Source organism: Mirounga angustirostris, unplaced genomic scaffold (genome assembly GCF_029215605.1).
Source record: "Mirounga angustirostris isolate CCGP_5_RB_7025 unplaced genomic scaffold, mMirAng1.0.hap1 SCAF_3, whole genome shotgun sequence".
Taxonomy (NCBI): domain Eukaryota; kingdom Metazoa; phylum Chordata; class Mammalia; order Carnivora; family Phocidae; genus Mirounga; species Mirounga angustirostris.
In genome coordinates this window covers 57,859,235-57,875,161 of record NW_026991711.1, presented here as the reverse complement: position 1 = coordinate 57,875,161, position 15,927 = coordinate 57,859,235, and the positions used below count along the sequence as shown (strand labels likewise).

Sequence of the window (15,927 nt, the reverse complement as noted above, 5' to 3'; positions counted from 1 at the left end):
TCTATATGCTGCTTGGGAAGTCCTCTGGGAATAGGATCGATAGCCATTTGGGTGGTGATGTTGGGACAAGGGTTCAGTACATGGACCATATACCAGGCTAGGTGGTTCTAGGGAATAGGGTGAGAAATTTTCTACAGCCCTTCCTCCTAATTTTAATTTTAGGAATCCCGAAAGGTGGCCTTACCTCAACTCATGACACAGGCAATTATTTAAATGTACAAAAAGAGTTAGAAATTTCATTTTGTTCCTCATTGCACTGTGATATATATGACTTCATCAGTCCAGACTATACTACTAAGCTTTAGAAACATTACACCAAGCCTTGCAAAAATGAGACAATGAGCTGGTTTCCAAGTGTTCTCTAGTGACTTGGGTCTGAGACATGAAACCCGGGCTAGGAACTAGCACACCAGATAGGAATCTCAGAAGGGGGCAGGATTAAATAGAACCAGTTCTAAAGAGTAGAGTCTCAACAAAGTTTCTTCTAGGTGGGACTCTTATACTTTCTCACTGACCCATGCTTTGTATTTTCACTGGTTGGGACAGCATTCTTGGCCCAGAGCAAATCTAAGATCCTGATTCTTGAATGGCTTGGCAGTGAGACAGTCCCAGGATTTCCCTCCAGGTTGCAGATATGCTACAATATTTTCTCAGACCAACATTGGTTCAGGCTGAAGGGGTAACATCAGTTTTGAATTCCTGTTGTTGTAGAGAAGTCAGAGGCCTTGTCTGACCTTTGACTAGTCTTCAATACAGTCTGTCCGCTCAAAGCAATTTGGGTGAAGAGCCAATTACACAGGAAGGCTATAAATGACCAGGTCTACTCCAGAAGTTATAAGAACACTCCCAGGTGAGGGTGTGAGGAATAACACTTCACTGAAGGAACAGGGAGAAGATGTCAAGGCTATAATATGGCTTTGGGATTGATGGCCTACTCTATCTACACTGGGGTCAAGGCCGTATCCCTATCTGTAGTGGGAGGTAGGTCCTACTGTCAATCATCAGGGGAGTGGCTGGATCTATCAGACCACACAACAAACCGGCAGATGACTTGGAACAGAGTTTCATCACTTCCATGCTGGCTGCCAGGAAGAAGCAAATGGTTCCTCCTTCAAAGCTCTGACCCAAGGGTGGATAGAAGAAACCTTGTTCTCAGTTTCCCATACCCCAGCTGAGACAAAGTAAATCCTGCTGAAGACTCCACTGATGTTAAGAGAGAACAAGAGAGAGGCTATATAAAGTATTGGCTTTCTCCCTCCTTTCTTCTCTCCTCTCCATCCCAAAATCACTGCTCAAATTCCAGCTTGCATTGTCTCTCGTCTGGACTCCTGCAGCCACTTCTCCATTTGTTTCTTTACATCCTTCTGTCCCCCCATGCCATCCTGGCGACTTTATTTGATCTCTGTTTAAAATTCATCAATGTCCTCAAGGAACTGCCTTTCTAGATTCATCTCCAGCCTCATCTCCCCGCATGTTTTCAGGGCATTTCCCCACTATAGATTGGGAGGTCCAGGAGAGCAAGGTTATCTCCTTCAGTGAAGTTGCCCCATTAACTATGGTAATACAGAGCATACAGCACGTGAGCCATAGAGAGTTGGTTCTATTTCCTTTGATTACTGTCATGGTTGGCATAGTCCTGGCTTCCTGTGCTGATGTGCTGGCAGAACCAGCCACATAAAGGATAATTAACAGTAGGAAAAAAGGCCCTTCTTCAGTTTTACTCTGCAGGCCTAGATTTTTTTTTTAATATCTTTTTGTTTTTAAGAATATGCAGTTTCTTAGGAGAATTAAGTGTGCCAAAGAAATTGAAATTTCTTAAATGTAGGCTAAAGGGAGGCTACTTCTTATTCTTATTACCAAGTGAAAATTGTGCCAATTGTATTTTCTTGGTGACTGGAAAATGTCTCTAATAAAACTCATGTTTTTCTGAAAGTTTTTTCTTCAACAGGATGATTATGTCCCACTGGGCTCAACAGTATTGTTGATTATAACAATAAGATACCCAAAGGAAAAAAAAAAAAGTCACAAAAATTTTCAGATCAGGAAATGCTTAAAATGTTTCCAAAAAATGTTTACCAGGAAATGTTATTCCAGAATCAAAACATTTCCTGCATGATGATTATACTATGGAGAAAATCATGGGATGTGATGCAAGTTATGGGGTCTTATAAAAAAGAATTTTTAAGATGGGATATATTTTTTTAAAAGAATTCATTATAAGTAACATGAGAGAAGTGAGAATTGCCCAGAATCATACTTTCCAAAAAGTTTATTATTTACATAAAAATTTAAGCCTTATACCTTATAGAAAAATACAACAAATAAAGTGGGAATTCACCAATCTCTCATCAGTCAGAAATGACCACTCTTAATACTTCAATGAACTTAATTCCAGGCAAGTCTCGGTGTAAATATATGCGCTTGTGTCAATCTTATGTAAATAGTTTTAACAATGTGTACTATATCAGCAACATGTCATAGATAGCTTTCTCTGTCAATAAGTCTAGATCGGCAGTATTAATGTTCATAACTGTGCCTGTGTATCACATGTATCCACGGGGATGTTCCAAGTTTGAGTAGCAGCTCTCTAAACATCAAGTCCTCACGTGATATATGAAAAAAGCTGGGGTCGGAGGGATGGGGGAGAAGGGGGCACCTGAGTGGGTGGAGGGGTCTTTCTTGGAAGTGATCTTCCTCATAGGTGTCTACAGTCAGGACCAGTCATATGCCCACCTTAGACACTGCCAAATGAGAATGAATTAATAAGATAGGGTCAGTCAAGCTAGGATTTCTTCTCTGTGACTGACTGCATTACTACCTAAACAAAAACAGGGTTCTGAGCAAGAAAAAGGAGATGAAACACAAGAAGCAAGTTTAAATCCATGAATTCACAATGATACCAACAAACAAACTCATTCGGTCACCATTGGAGCATGCTAGGGAAACAACTCATTGTTTTGAAAACTGGCAAATTAAGAGAAAGAATCATGTTTGTCCTATATCACCGGGAAATCAAATCATTGAGGAAAGTATTTCCCCTCTATAGACGTATTCCAGCTAATAAATGAAGAAGAAATGATAGAGTTAGGATTTCACCATTTAAAACATCTACTGAGGGGTGCCTGGGTAGCTCAGTCGTTGAGCGTCTGCCTTCGACTCAGGTCATGATCCCGGGGTCCTGGAATCGAGCCCCGCGTCGGGCTCCCTGCTCAGTGGGAAGCCTGCTTCTCCCTCTCCCACTCCCCCTGCTTGTGTTCCCTCTCTCGCTGTGTCTCTCTCTGTCAAATAAATAAATAAAATCTTTAAAAAAAATTAAAAAATAAAAAATAAAACATCTACTGAATTACATTAGTATCTAATTCAGTATATCATATTCAGTATAGCATGGATATAGGCATTGAGTATCAACAACTATTAACATTGCAGAAACAATCCAACATTATATCCCTCTCAATGGAAGGACACAACACCATCTAAGAAGTCATCTTGCCAAAAAGTAAAAAATAAAACCTGAATATAATCAAGGTTCTAGGTTATTAATTCATGGGAAATATGGAGACTGCCTTCAGGAAATTCCAGATTTTGGAAGATCTAGAGGACAAAGAACCTGATGTCTCCAACAAATACATTGCAAGGAAACAAAAGGTGCTGGAGAGTTAAAAGAAACTTAAAAGACATATCAACCAATTGCAACATGTATACTTTGAATCCCAAGTCACTCAAACTTTTAAAAAAAACATGGTACTTGTAAGAAAAACTGAACTCTGAAAGGATCTTTCATGATCAAGGAATTAGTGTTATTTTTTGAAAATATCATAATAGTATTTTGGTTGTTTTTCAAAAGAGACTCCTTATCTTTAGGAAACATCCACTGAAATACTTACAGATGAAATGATAAGATGCTTCAAAATAATATGGTGGTGGAGAGAAGTACTGATAAGACAAGTTTGGCTGTGAATTGCTAATTGATGAAGCTGAATGATAGGTGCATGGGGACATAGTAATCATTCTGTCTATTTTTGTATATGTTTGAAATTTCCCCTAATAAAAAGTAAAAAAAGAAAAAGAGAAAGAAAGAGAGAGAGAGGAAGAAAGAGAGAGAAAGAGAGGGTAGCTTTTAGGTGGACAATCAACAGTATTTGCCATACTTTATCTAACTAGTTTGTTATAGAATATATAGGTTGCTTTCTACTTTTCCCACTTATAAAAATGCTATACACCTTTCTGCATATATCTTTTCATACTAATAAATTCCTAAAGGCGGGATTATTGAGTCAAAGGACAAATTTAATACCTAAAGTCAAAGCCTTCCAAAGGGCTCTACCAAACTACACTTTCGAGATCTCAGAATTATTTAAATAAAGTCAGTGAGAATTTTATTAAGACAATGTTACACTTATAAATTAATTTTAGGAAAATTGGCATCCTTATATTATCGCGTCTTCCTATCTACAGATAGCATGTTTCTCCATTTTGCCTTCCTTTGTCTCAGCAGTTTTATAGTTTTCTTCATACTGATTTTTGTGTATTGATTTTGTAGCTGGCTGCATCACTAAACTCTATTATTTCTAAAAGTTTTTCAGTGTATTTTCTTGGGGTTTTGAGGTATACATAGGTCATGCCAAAAGTGGGAAAAACTAAAGTGGTGTTTGACAAGGAAATCCAGAAAAACCCAAATCCTGTTCTTGACCTTCTTTTCTCTAAAGTCCCCAAGAAAAATAAATACACATGCGCGCGCACGCACGCACACACACACACACACACGCCTAAAATGAACAAACAAAAACCAAACCAAACCAAACGAAACAATGGAGCAAGGCAAGTGATCACTATTATCTGATGATTTGCCCTGGACTCTAATGTTAAACTCAGCAAATTGGGCCATACCGGTACACTATATATGCCTACATAATTTAGAACAAAAGCAGGCCATGAAATCTTCCCTGTTTATTTCTACCTTAGAATCCCATCCTCAGTTGTGGCTCTTGCCCCTGCAATGCCAGGAGAAAGCTGTGCAAGAACAAAAAAGTATTTGCTCCAAAGCTTGGGGCAGTTAGACTACATCACTGAGCTTGTCTTGCCTTTCAGGCACAAGGAATGAAAAGCCACAAGTGGAGTTAATATGTTGGCTATCTCCCAAGAGGGGGGCTCTGACATTGTTTCCTCAAGCCCTATTAAAAGAGTCACAAGAGCCCTTCCCAGTACCTCCACTGGACAATGCGCTACCATGGCACAGAACAGCTCCATTCTCTTGAGAGGGTACCTGTAAAATGCCTTTGAACTTGATCAGTCCAAAATTGGAATGGAGCTAGGAGGTAGGGGAAAGGAGCTGTGTGTATCCCTTAGCCAACAAATCTAATTGCATAGTTTATAAATAATGATATATTTTCTGCATCCTTTTTAGTCTTCATATTCCTTGCTTTGTTTCCTTATCTAAGTGCATTAGCTATACTTCCAGAATAGCATTAGAGTATTAAGTATGTATTTATTCCAATATTTAATGGATATGCTGTTAGAATTTCACTGTTAAACATGAAGCTAGCTTCCAGTGCATATATGTAGCCATTTATTAAATTTTTTTTATCAAAAATGAATATTGAATATTGAGTTTTATCAATATTCAATATGTTCCCAGCATCAATTAAAATGTTTCTATTTCTTTGACTTATTATTATTATGGAGAAGTATATTAATGTTTTCTCAAAATTAATCAAAATTTTCTCAAAATCATCTTCTCTTCTCTAAGCCCATCCTACTGTTGCATTGAGTTCAAGGACTCTTAATGTCCTACCTGGGCTGATTGGATAGAGTCTTAACATGATCTCCCTGGCTCCAGGCTCACCATCCTCCCCACCGCACAACAGGGGGCCTCCTCAACACAAGGGCATTATGTCATTCTCTTGCTTAAAATCTGTTGTTGGATCCGGTGATATATCTTCCTGTTGCATTGCCAAGGCCTTTTATTATTTGGCCAATTTGCTTTCTACTTCATGTGGAAAGAGGCCACACGGTCAAATGGAAAGCGCTCCAGATTGGAATCAGAGATAGATTTGAGTCCTAGCCCTGCGCTTACTAGTTATGTGACCTTAGGCAAGTTAGTTAAGTCTCTACTATTTCATCTGAAAAACAGGGCCAGAATTAAGTTGCAGTTTATGGTAGGGACTAATTAAGACAATGTACTATAAAGAGTGCAACCCAAGAAAGCACTCAAGAAATTATTGCTACTTTAATCTATCCCCTCCACATATCTTTTGTTCTGCCTTGCTGAGCAGCTTACAATTCTTGAACACATCATACTCTTTTTTTCTCTACTTGGGATGCTTCCCTTCCCTAGCACCCCCATCCCTAATGTTTGTTCTCTTAGCTAACTTGTGCACATCCTTAAAACTTAAAGCCAAAGTTTTTTTTCTTTGGGGAAGCCTTTCTTGACCTCCTTCTGGTAGTTTGTTGTTCTCTCATTATTGCCGCAGTAACATGTACACGTATCTTATCTTCATTGCTTTGTATCCTAGCACCCTGCTGGGATACACCATGCCATATAGCACGGTAAAGAGGAAGGGTCTGCAAAGCCACAGCAGAACTGACATCTCTCTAAAACACAGAGAGCTGGGCCGTGCTGCCTTTGTGTCTTCTCCAGCGGAATGGCCCGGGCACTTTTTCTCTCCCACACAACTGGGAGTAGCCAGGACCCCAGGAGGGTCTCCTGTCCTCACTCAGGAGTGGCAAAAGAGGAGGATGCTACATGGTGTCTACAGAATTATACTAGAATACTCCATCTTCCCAGCCCCTATGGACTTTAAGGAGGGCTAATATTCCTACAAGGTTGCCCTTAGATGATGGAGTCAGAAAGTTATTCTTTTTTATTGCAACCTTGCTGTGATCTGTAGGGATAGAGGTTATGATAGCAATGACATTATCTGGAATACTTTAAAAGAAATGATAAATGATGAAATAATAGACCAGAAGAAAAAAAAAAGCACAAAAAATATCTACCTCGTATAGAGGCTATCACTTCTCTTCTGACCAAGGAATGTGTTGTGTTTAATGGTCTTCTTTCCCCTTCCCCTTCCCCTCCTTCTTTTCTCTAGAACAGCTCCCCTCATTCAGACTCCTTGCCCCCAAACAGTCCTTTTCAACCTTCAGCTTCTGGCCAGTTAGTTTTCCCAGAGTTTGGTCAGCTGATTCAATCCAAGTCTTTGCTTTATCTTAGTGTTTGCAGTATATTATTATCTTAAACATAGTGAGGGAAAGTGGGGGCAGGCGCATGGGACCTCTCTGTACTATTTTTGCAACTTCATGTGAATCTATAATTATTTTAAAGTAAAAGGTTAAAAAAGAATTTCTTCCTCTTAGAGTTCTATGAGAAATCCCTCACCTTCCCGTCTTGTGCAATGGCATTGTTGTTAATCATTCATTTGATGGATAATGAGAGTCTGCTATTTGTCCTATGAGTGGGATGATGCACTGGAAAGAGCACTGAAACTATGAATCCAAAGACTTGAGACAAATTACTTCATAATCTGGGCATCTATAAAATGAGGATTTATACTTAAACTCTCAGTTCTATGATAATGCAAAGAAACAATATACAAATTACCAGGATTTGTTAAATAAACATCTCATGCTAAAAGTGGTTAAAGAATAAACATTTACTTATTGCATAGTATAACAAAGATAAAATTTTCAATGTTAAATACATTTCAAGATTATTATACTTAAAACGTTGTATAAATCCAAATTATTGTATTTAAAATATTATAGAGTCAAAACATGTAGTGAACTCAGATGCTTCCTACAGAACTGATGGTACTCTAGAGAAATGGTCTCTAAACATTTTTGGTCATGTACTTTGATTACAAAAAAGATGCACTATTGTCAATATACATATTAAATATTAGTAAAGTTTGATTTCTTTTTTTTTTTTAAAGATTTTATTTATTTGAGAGAGAGAGAATGAGAGAGAGAGCATGAGAGGGGGGAGGGTCAGAGGGAGAAGCAGACTCCCCGCCGAGCAGGGAGCCCGATGCGGGACTCAATCCTGGGACTCCAGGATCACGACCTGAGCCGAAGGCAGTCGCTTAACCAACGGAGCCACCCAGGCACCCTGATTTCTTAATTTAGATAAAAATAGAGATATTCTAAAAGCTTCTTCCCAACTGCTCTAGAGGTTAGATTTGTTACAGGAAATTTCCTCTTCTATATTTTGGGACTATACCTGTTGAATCCTCTGTTCTGATCATTCTTGCTATAATCACATCTTAACAAAAGTTCTCCATTAGCAATAGGATTTATGGTGGAAACTGGAGAAAGTCTATGCTAGGTCTTATTGTTTTTTATCATTTAGAAATCATCTAAGTACCTTTCAGAAGTCCTAAGGGAACTTCAGGACCTTTAAAAAGTATTTTAAAAGGTGTATATATATATATATATATATATATATATATTTTTTTTTTTTTTTTTAAAGATTTGATTTATTTATTTCACAGAGAGAGACACAGCGAGAGAGGGAACACAAGCAGGGGGCATGGGAGAGGGAGAAGCAGGCTTCCCGCAGAACAGGGAACCTGATGCAGGGCTCAATCCCAGGACCCTGGGATCATGACCTGAGCCAAAGGCAGATACTTAACGACTGAGCCACCCAGGTGCCCCAAAAGGTATTTTTAAGGTATTAAAGTTATTTTAAAAATACCTAAATCTTAAAATACTAATTTGTAAAGGAGTATTATACTTTTAGAGAAAGAATTACTATAGAAGTTGATTTGTAAATTATGCATTACATTCTGTATGAGAGTGGTTTTCTATAACTTTGCTCTTTAAATTGTGACTCTTAAAATGCCTTAAATACAAAATAGTCTGGATAAAGGAAAAAGGTGGCAGGAGAACTCGAGTGTTTGAATTAGAAACAGTTCCTGTCTAATGAACCGACTCTAAACTTGTTTAATGATGGATTTTAGCTTTGGTGGTGATCAGAGGAAAAGCCTTTTCCTGAACAGAAAAATTAAGTCAGTGGATTTTTTATGCAGACTCAGTATTATGCAGCTTTACCACAAGGAGAGGAAGGAGACAGCTGATCATGGAATAAGAAAAGGTGACTTAAAGCCTTTTTGGATTAGGCATCAACCGCTCTTAAGAGGTCGGTTTATCCAGACAGTCCAGCCCAGGAGAATTGGCACAAACAATCCAAAATGAGAGTAAACCAACCATGGATTAATGCTTATGTTTAGGTCTCTTAATGAAGTATGGAAGCATATTTGAGGAGCTAAAGGGCATGTAATCAGTGTAATTTGATTCCACATTTATTAAGCATTTTATGGTACAGAAATAAGGCATGATCTGTGCTCTCAAGAGTTTCACAATCTAGTGAGATATAAAAATCACAAATAGTAAAAGGTAGGTATGTTTAGTAATAACCCCACCTTCTCTCACTACCTTCCTTAGTCTGACCACCTTCTCCCTTAGATACTTTCAAAGGAGTTCCTTCTAATTAAACTTTTCAAATAAAAAACCCAAGCTGTCCTTTCAATTACGTTTATGTTACTTTTTATATTAAAAGGCCAAAGGGTAACTGTTTTAGGGGAAAAGCTTGTCTTAGGCAATGCCATGCATGTAAGACTCCTGCCCTGCTTATAACCCTCAAAGTCAAGTAAATGCAAGCCTCTTTCTGGGTTTTAATGGACTATCCTGTGATAATAGACATAAATGTCTGCCAACCACAGCAACTGCAATAAAAACACCTAGACATTCTGGAAGGATGTTTTCCCAATGAATGACAAAGGCCAGACCAAACAACACCGACGTGGTCACTGTGGGTTGTCATCTCAGTCTATCTGGCTGTGCTACTTTTTGGCAAGTCACTTAAACGTTGAACCTGTGTCCTCATTTAAAAACCAATGTAAAAGCATTCAGCTTACCTCATAGGAACAGCTAGTAACAGTAGTTGTGAAGCATTTTACCAAAGCCCACTCAGGTCAACGTTAAGTGTAGTAAAGTGGAAGAAATTATTGCACATTATAAAGCCGTGGTGCATTTTACTAAAACCTACCAAGGCCAACAGAAGTGCAGTGTAACACAAAAAATTATTAAATTAGTAAAGGGATAGCGCGGTTGTTCCAAAAGACCTTGGTCCCAAGGTAACTCAGGACAAATCACTCATTATTTCAACATTCGTATTAGGAGCGTATAGGACTTCGGCCCCACAGCAGTGAGGTGAAAAGCAGGGGGAAACCGTGTGAAGACCGGATCTGAGCTTCCTGATGGAGGGACCACCACAAGAATAAGCAGAGACAGGCGAGGGGACACGGTTGCCCACCGCACCATACACTCGCCTCACCCTTCCGAGTCAGGCATCTCCAAATTCTCAAGCCTCTGGGGCCCGGAATCCTGGAGAAAGTGGGGGTGTCCCACAGGACGGAGATGGGCCCAGCGGGCGAGGCGGGGCGCAGTCTGGGGCTCGCTCCGAGAAGAGGGGGAGTCGGCGGGCAAGGGGCGGGGGCGGCAGTGGGCAGCCGGGCGAGAGGAGGAGGGGCGAGGCGCCGTCGCCGGCCCCCTCCCCTCGAGCGCGCTCCCCTCCCTTCCCATCCCCGGCCGGGCACCCGAGCGCAACCCGCTGAGACCGGGCGGCTTCAGGGGGAGGCGCCAACTCGTCGCTGCGCCGGGCCCCCGACCGAGCAGTAACGGCGACCCAGAGGGCGGAGCGGATGCGGCTCGGGCCTGCGCCGAGGTAAGGGTACAGGATGGCGTAGGAAGGCAAGAGGGGACGCCGGACTCGAAGCCGGCCTCTCTCAGATTCCCCCGCAACGGGCCATTTCTCCCCGCCCTCTCAGTCCGAGCTCCGGGACGCAGCGACGGCTGGCGAGCAGCCCCCGGGGGTTACACCCCCGCCCAGGCCTAGGGCCGAGGCGTCGCCGCGCGTGCGCAAACCCGCTGGCGGGGGCTGGGCGCGCGACTGTGCGATTGTTTCCCCCCTCCCCCAAGGCCGCGGGCCCCGGCGGCGCTGCGCGTGCGCGAGCCTCCTGGCGGATGTGGTGCGTTGCACGAGGGTCGCGGCTCGCCTCGCCACCCCGGAGGCTTCCGCGCCTCCCGCATGCGAGGCAGGGCGTCGCCCCGGGTTGCGGGCGTGGCGCCTGCCTCAGAGTTTCTCTTTCTCTCTCCATTCTATGCTCCGCGTAGGCTGCTGCTGTTTTCATTTCGGCCGCCTCGACCCGAGGCTGGTGTCCTGAAAACCCACTCACCTAGCTCCCGGCCCCGAACCTGCTCGCTAGCTCAGTATGATGCCATCGACCTTGGGTCCTGCTGTCGAGGGACAGCACAGAAAGTTTGGCTAAGCTAGGTGAAGCTGCTGTGGAGGGATGGGAGGAATCGCCGTAAACCTTTAAGCAGGAGGTATTGCTCTGCTCAGCCCCGGAAATGGAGGTTTTCAGACGCTGAAAACTTTCCAAGTGCTCCGCCTTGGCTTGCGTTGGAAGGCGAGTTCAGAGCGAACTTTTTGTTTTTGTTCTTTGGGAAGTGACATAAAATGTCGGAGCAGTGCGAGTCCAGGACTGTCACAAAATGCATGTCATGGAGCTGCCTCCTACCGCTCTTGGCGACCTAGCCTTAGAGCTGAATGAACGTGGTAGAGTTCACAAACTGCTTTGGGACGACGCTCTTTCCCCCAGACTTAGAATGGCCGTCACTGTTTAATGTTTATTGAGCCTCCTGGCTTTGCACCCTTCTAGTACCAAGTTCAAACTTGGCGTTACATCTTCCTGCGCAGTGGTACTTAGTTCAAGTCAGTTTGGTGACTCCTGAGGCTACTTGGAGCGGTTTTTAACAATGTCATTACTGTGCTTTGTAATCTTCTGTGATGTGCTGATACAGACATTTGTGGGCTGGAATAGAAGCAGCACTTACTATCAGAAAATCTGAGTACTCTAGCTGAAAGGTAACCTCTATTTCCCGGGGCATTAGGCAGTATATATACATATACATATACATATACATATACATGTTATTAAGTAGCAGGTAAAGGCAATTGGAATGATACATTCTTGCACACCCCGCTTCCACCATGCTGGCCTCATTGGGCTTGCTGGGCTTACCAAGTGTTCCTACACCCTAGGGGCTAGACATTTGCTATTTCCTCTATGCTCAAAGTTCATTTTCCCCCTCCACCCATATATGTATGGCACCTACCTTAATCCAAGGCTCAAAACAATTGCCATCACTTCAGAGAGGTGACTCATGTCATTTAAAATAGCCACTGCTTTCTCTTTCCAACCTCTTACCCTGTTGTCTTTAGCTTTTTAGCACTTATCACTGTCTGATAATACGTATTTGTATGTGTATGCTCTGTCTCCCGCATATTCAGAGCACGGTAGATGTTTGTTAACTGTATAAATGAAACTGAAATCTGACTCCAGAAATATTTTGTTCTGAATTCTCAGTGTGGATTCACTCATTCATTCAATAAATATTGAGTGATTACTTTCCATCAGGTTCTGTTCAGGTATTTAGGATATGTCAGTGAAAAAGAGAGATTCCTTCCCTCTGGAGCTTACATTCTAGAAAAGAATGATTGACAGTAAACATATTTGTTTATCATTTAGAAAATTATAAGAGCTATGAAAAATGAAAAAGAAGAGCAGAGAAAGAGGCCTGAGAGTACAGGTGTGGGTTGCAATGGTTATGGTTGTGGTGGGTCTGAAGGATAAACTGAAGGTGATGTTCAAGACAGAGAACTAGGTTTTCAAATTATCTTTCTGGGAGAAAATGTTCCGTGCCATTCTCCACTATAAATTTGATGGGGGCCCACAGCATGACCATTGTGACAAATAAAACCTTATTTTGTAGTATATAGGTAAAATATATTTTTTTTCCAAATTGGGTTCAAATTATTCAGAATTTTACAGTTTAATCTCATACATCAAATGAAGAGACTGGGTTCTTAAGTGGAAGAGACTAACCAAATGAATACTACAGATGGGTTGAGAAAAAGTGTATATTTTCTGCATGTATTACTGTACTCTGCAATTGCTTCTTAATGTCTCTCTGACTGTGATTAGTGAATTTTTTTTTTTAAGATTTTATTTATTTGACAGAGAGAGAGAGAGTACAAGCAGGGGGAGCGGCACACAGAGGGAGAGGGAGAAGCAGGCTCAATCCCAGAACCCTGGGATCATAACCTGAGCTGAAGGCAGACGCTTAACCAACTGAGCCACCCAGGTGCCCCTTGAAGTTGTTTTCTAAGAGTGGTCACTTGCTTTTCTTTATTTGAAACTATGTTGAAAGTTCACCTGGTATGATGTCATGGGATAAGGTATTAAATTATTGCTGTTAGGGATTTCTGAATGAACCAGACAAGACTTAGAGAAAGAGGCTGATAGAGAGGAACAGTTTTAGAAAGTAAAGTGTGTCTTTAGGGCCCTTTACTTAAGTAGATTACAAACACTATGTTTAAATATCAAAACTATTAATCTGGTACTATAAATATAAGGTACCTATGGGGTTTGCCTAAGCCTTTAGGAGTTTGTCATATTTAATTTTGGTTTTTTATCACTTGGTTAAAGTGAAATTAAAATGCCCCTAAGATGCCACTACTTTTGAGGTTTACTGGAGTTGAATTAGTATAAATCAAAATTGACCAGACAAGAGAGATTTGAGACCAGGAGTGGAATTATCAGGGTAGCAGAATGACATCAAAGACTCCTGTTTGAAGCTGAAAATAGAGGACTACATGGGGATATTTACTTCAAAGGAGCAGATAGTTTGTGTCTCTGAAAGGGATATTTATAGTATCCTTCGGTGGAAGGCAGATATCCTTCGCACTTTCATTATCCTGAAGGAATATGTGTCTAGTTCACATGGTGATCCCATCTTAACAATATAAGAGTTTTTAGGAAATTTAAGGCATAATAGTTTTTTTCCAACATATATCTGACACTGAAGTGTGTGTGTTATGTGTCGTCAGGCTTGCTAATCTAACCTGAGCTAATATCTATTATGTATATCTCTCCTTGGAAGACATTTTGAGCTAACAAGTACCAGTGGATGACAGATAGTAAGTAAATCATAAATAGTGGTCACATTATAATATGTTCTGTATTACACTGAATGTTTATGATACTGAACAAAATGAATCCCAAATGGAAATGAGCCAAGGCTAAGAAAGCCTACCATGCTGAAGGAATGTTTATGTTGTGGGACAAAGATCTTTCACAATTAGGATTTTATTTCATAGGCATGTTAGGATTTTTTTTTTTTAATTGTACTAGATCTATAAGGACCTAAATTTCAAATGGATTTACAAATTTCTCAAGTACTAACTCATTTTAGCTAGCTTAACAACATAAAAACATTCGTATAGTTTATGTTGATAATTTTTCATATTTGAAAAAGGTACTTTTGCTGTGTGTATTTGAAAAGGCTAACTTTGATGAGCTCAGTAATCTCTTCAAACTAATACAAGTTTGCTTGGGACTGAAGATCTGCCTCATCTCTCTTGATGAAATTTGGAAACCTTTTTACGAACATAATTAAAATAGCAATGATGTTTCTGTGTTCTAAGTCAGTTTGATGCTTATCATAAACCTGGCAATATCATCTCCTTTGAGGTTGTACCTTTGTTTTAGTTGTGCTTTTAGTTTTTCAGTTTTGTCCATCCTGTTTATAATTGTGCCACATTAGTTAGCAGCTGTGTAGGTATTCTACTGTTATTTGTAGTAGGCGTATGACCTCTCATTCAAGTAGAGGTAAATTATAGCTATCATCCTTTTTCACAAGTGGTAATTGGGATCATGTTTTCTTATATTTTTGTCATTCATAACTTACAGATGACATACCATTTAATGGTTCAGCTAGCATATAGTTGGGAATCATCATTACCCCATTGACAGTTACTTGGTCTGGAGTTCATTAACACACTGGTGCTGCAAACTGTGTGGCATCCTAAAAGACATTAGTTTTCTTTAATGTCCTATTTCTTTGTTTATAAGAGCATCATCAACTGTATTGCCCAGATCAGAGAATTTGTTAAAAGCATTGAGTTCTATATTGCAAGAAAACTTTTTTATATATTATATTTTTCAAGCATAGTTTTAGAGTTGACCTCATATTATTAAGTTGAATTAATTATATATATTTATATGTAATAATGTATTTTTATATAATGTAATATAATAATACAATGTATAATATAATAAAATAATATTTACATATACTATATTTATATACAATAATATAATATGTATATAACACTGGGTTTTCTTTGCAGAAATTACTATTTTTTTTCCACTTCAGGGATTACTTTTGAAGAATGGTTATTAGCATTTAGAAGTTCCTGGTTAATTGCAAAATATCAGTTTCCATGGAAAATGCTTTGTTCTCATAGATATAGGGTGTCTAACTTATTAGATCTTAAGGCCCACAAGTGCTGTTGTGTTGGGGTAATGTTGACACAAGCCCCTGGGAGGTGGATATCTTTTTGCTCCACATTATTTTGTTTTCTCTTTTATGTAAATTTGCTTTCAGCTTAGTACCTACTGCAGGCACCAAATCAACATTTGTTGAATAAATTAGGCAAATGAATGTATGTCCTATAATCAGCTTAACTCTTTATTTGGGTCAGAGGTATTACCAAGTAATATGACATATTATCCTACTAGCAAACACACTGATTAACAACAATAATATGTAGAAGCTGCTTGTTATATACGTTGTGTAGGAAACTGAATTATTTGACTTGTTCTTTGAGAGGATTAAGAATTGATATGTTTATCATGTTCAGTTATCAAAAGACTGCTTCTTATCCACCAGTCTCCAACTGTGTAGCTATTAAGAGTGGAGGGGAAACTCTCAAAATACAATCTGTAAGATTAAGGAGTTATCTGTTCCAAACAGGGGAAATAAATTGCTGAACTGTGCAAGTTTAAGAAAACAGATACAATAGGA

The 15,927-nt window shown here is 40.0% G+C and overlaps 1 protein-coding gene and 1 pseudogene across 8 annotated transcripts in view; one reads left to right on the top strand and one right to left on the bottom strand.

Moving 5' to 3' along the window:
• Positions 1-11,369, bottom strand: part of LOC123839715 (cytochrome c oxidase subunit 7C, mitochondrial-like) — a 30,025-nt pseudogene extending 18,656 nt beyond the window's left edge.
• RCBTB2 (RCC1 and BTB domain containing protein 2) overlaps positions 10,581-15,927 on the top strand; it is a 42,693-nt gene continuing 37,346 nt past the window's right edge. For 7 of the 8 annotated variants that reach the window (XM_064586112.1, XM_045869434.3, XM_045869431.3 and 4 more), the window contains exon 1: positions 10,581-10,720. The gene's annotated coding sequence lies outside the window, so the exon portion shown is untranslated. The remainder of the gene's footprint in view (positions 10,721-15,927) is intronic. The other variant, XM_064586111.1, reaches the window with a different exon arrangement.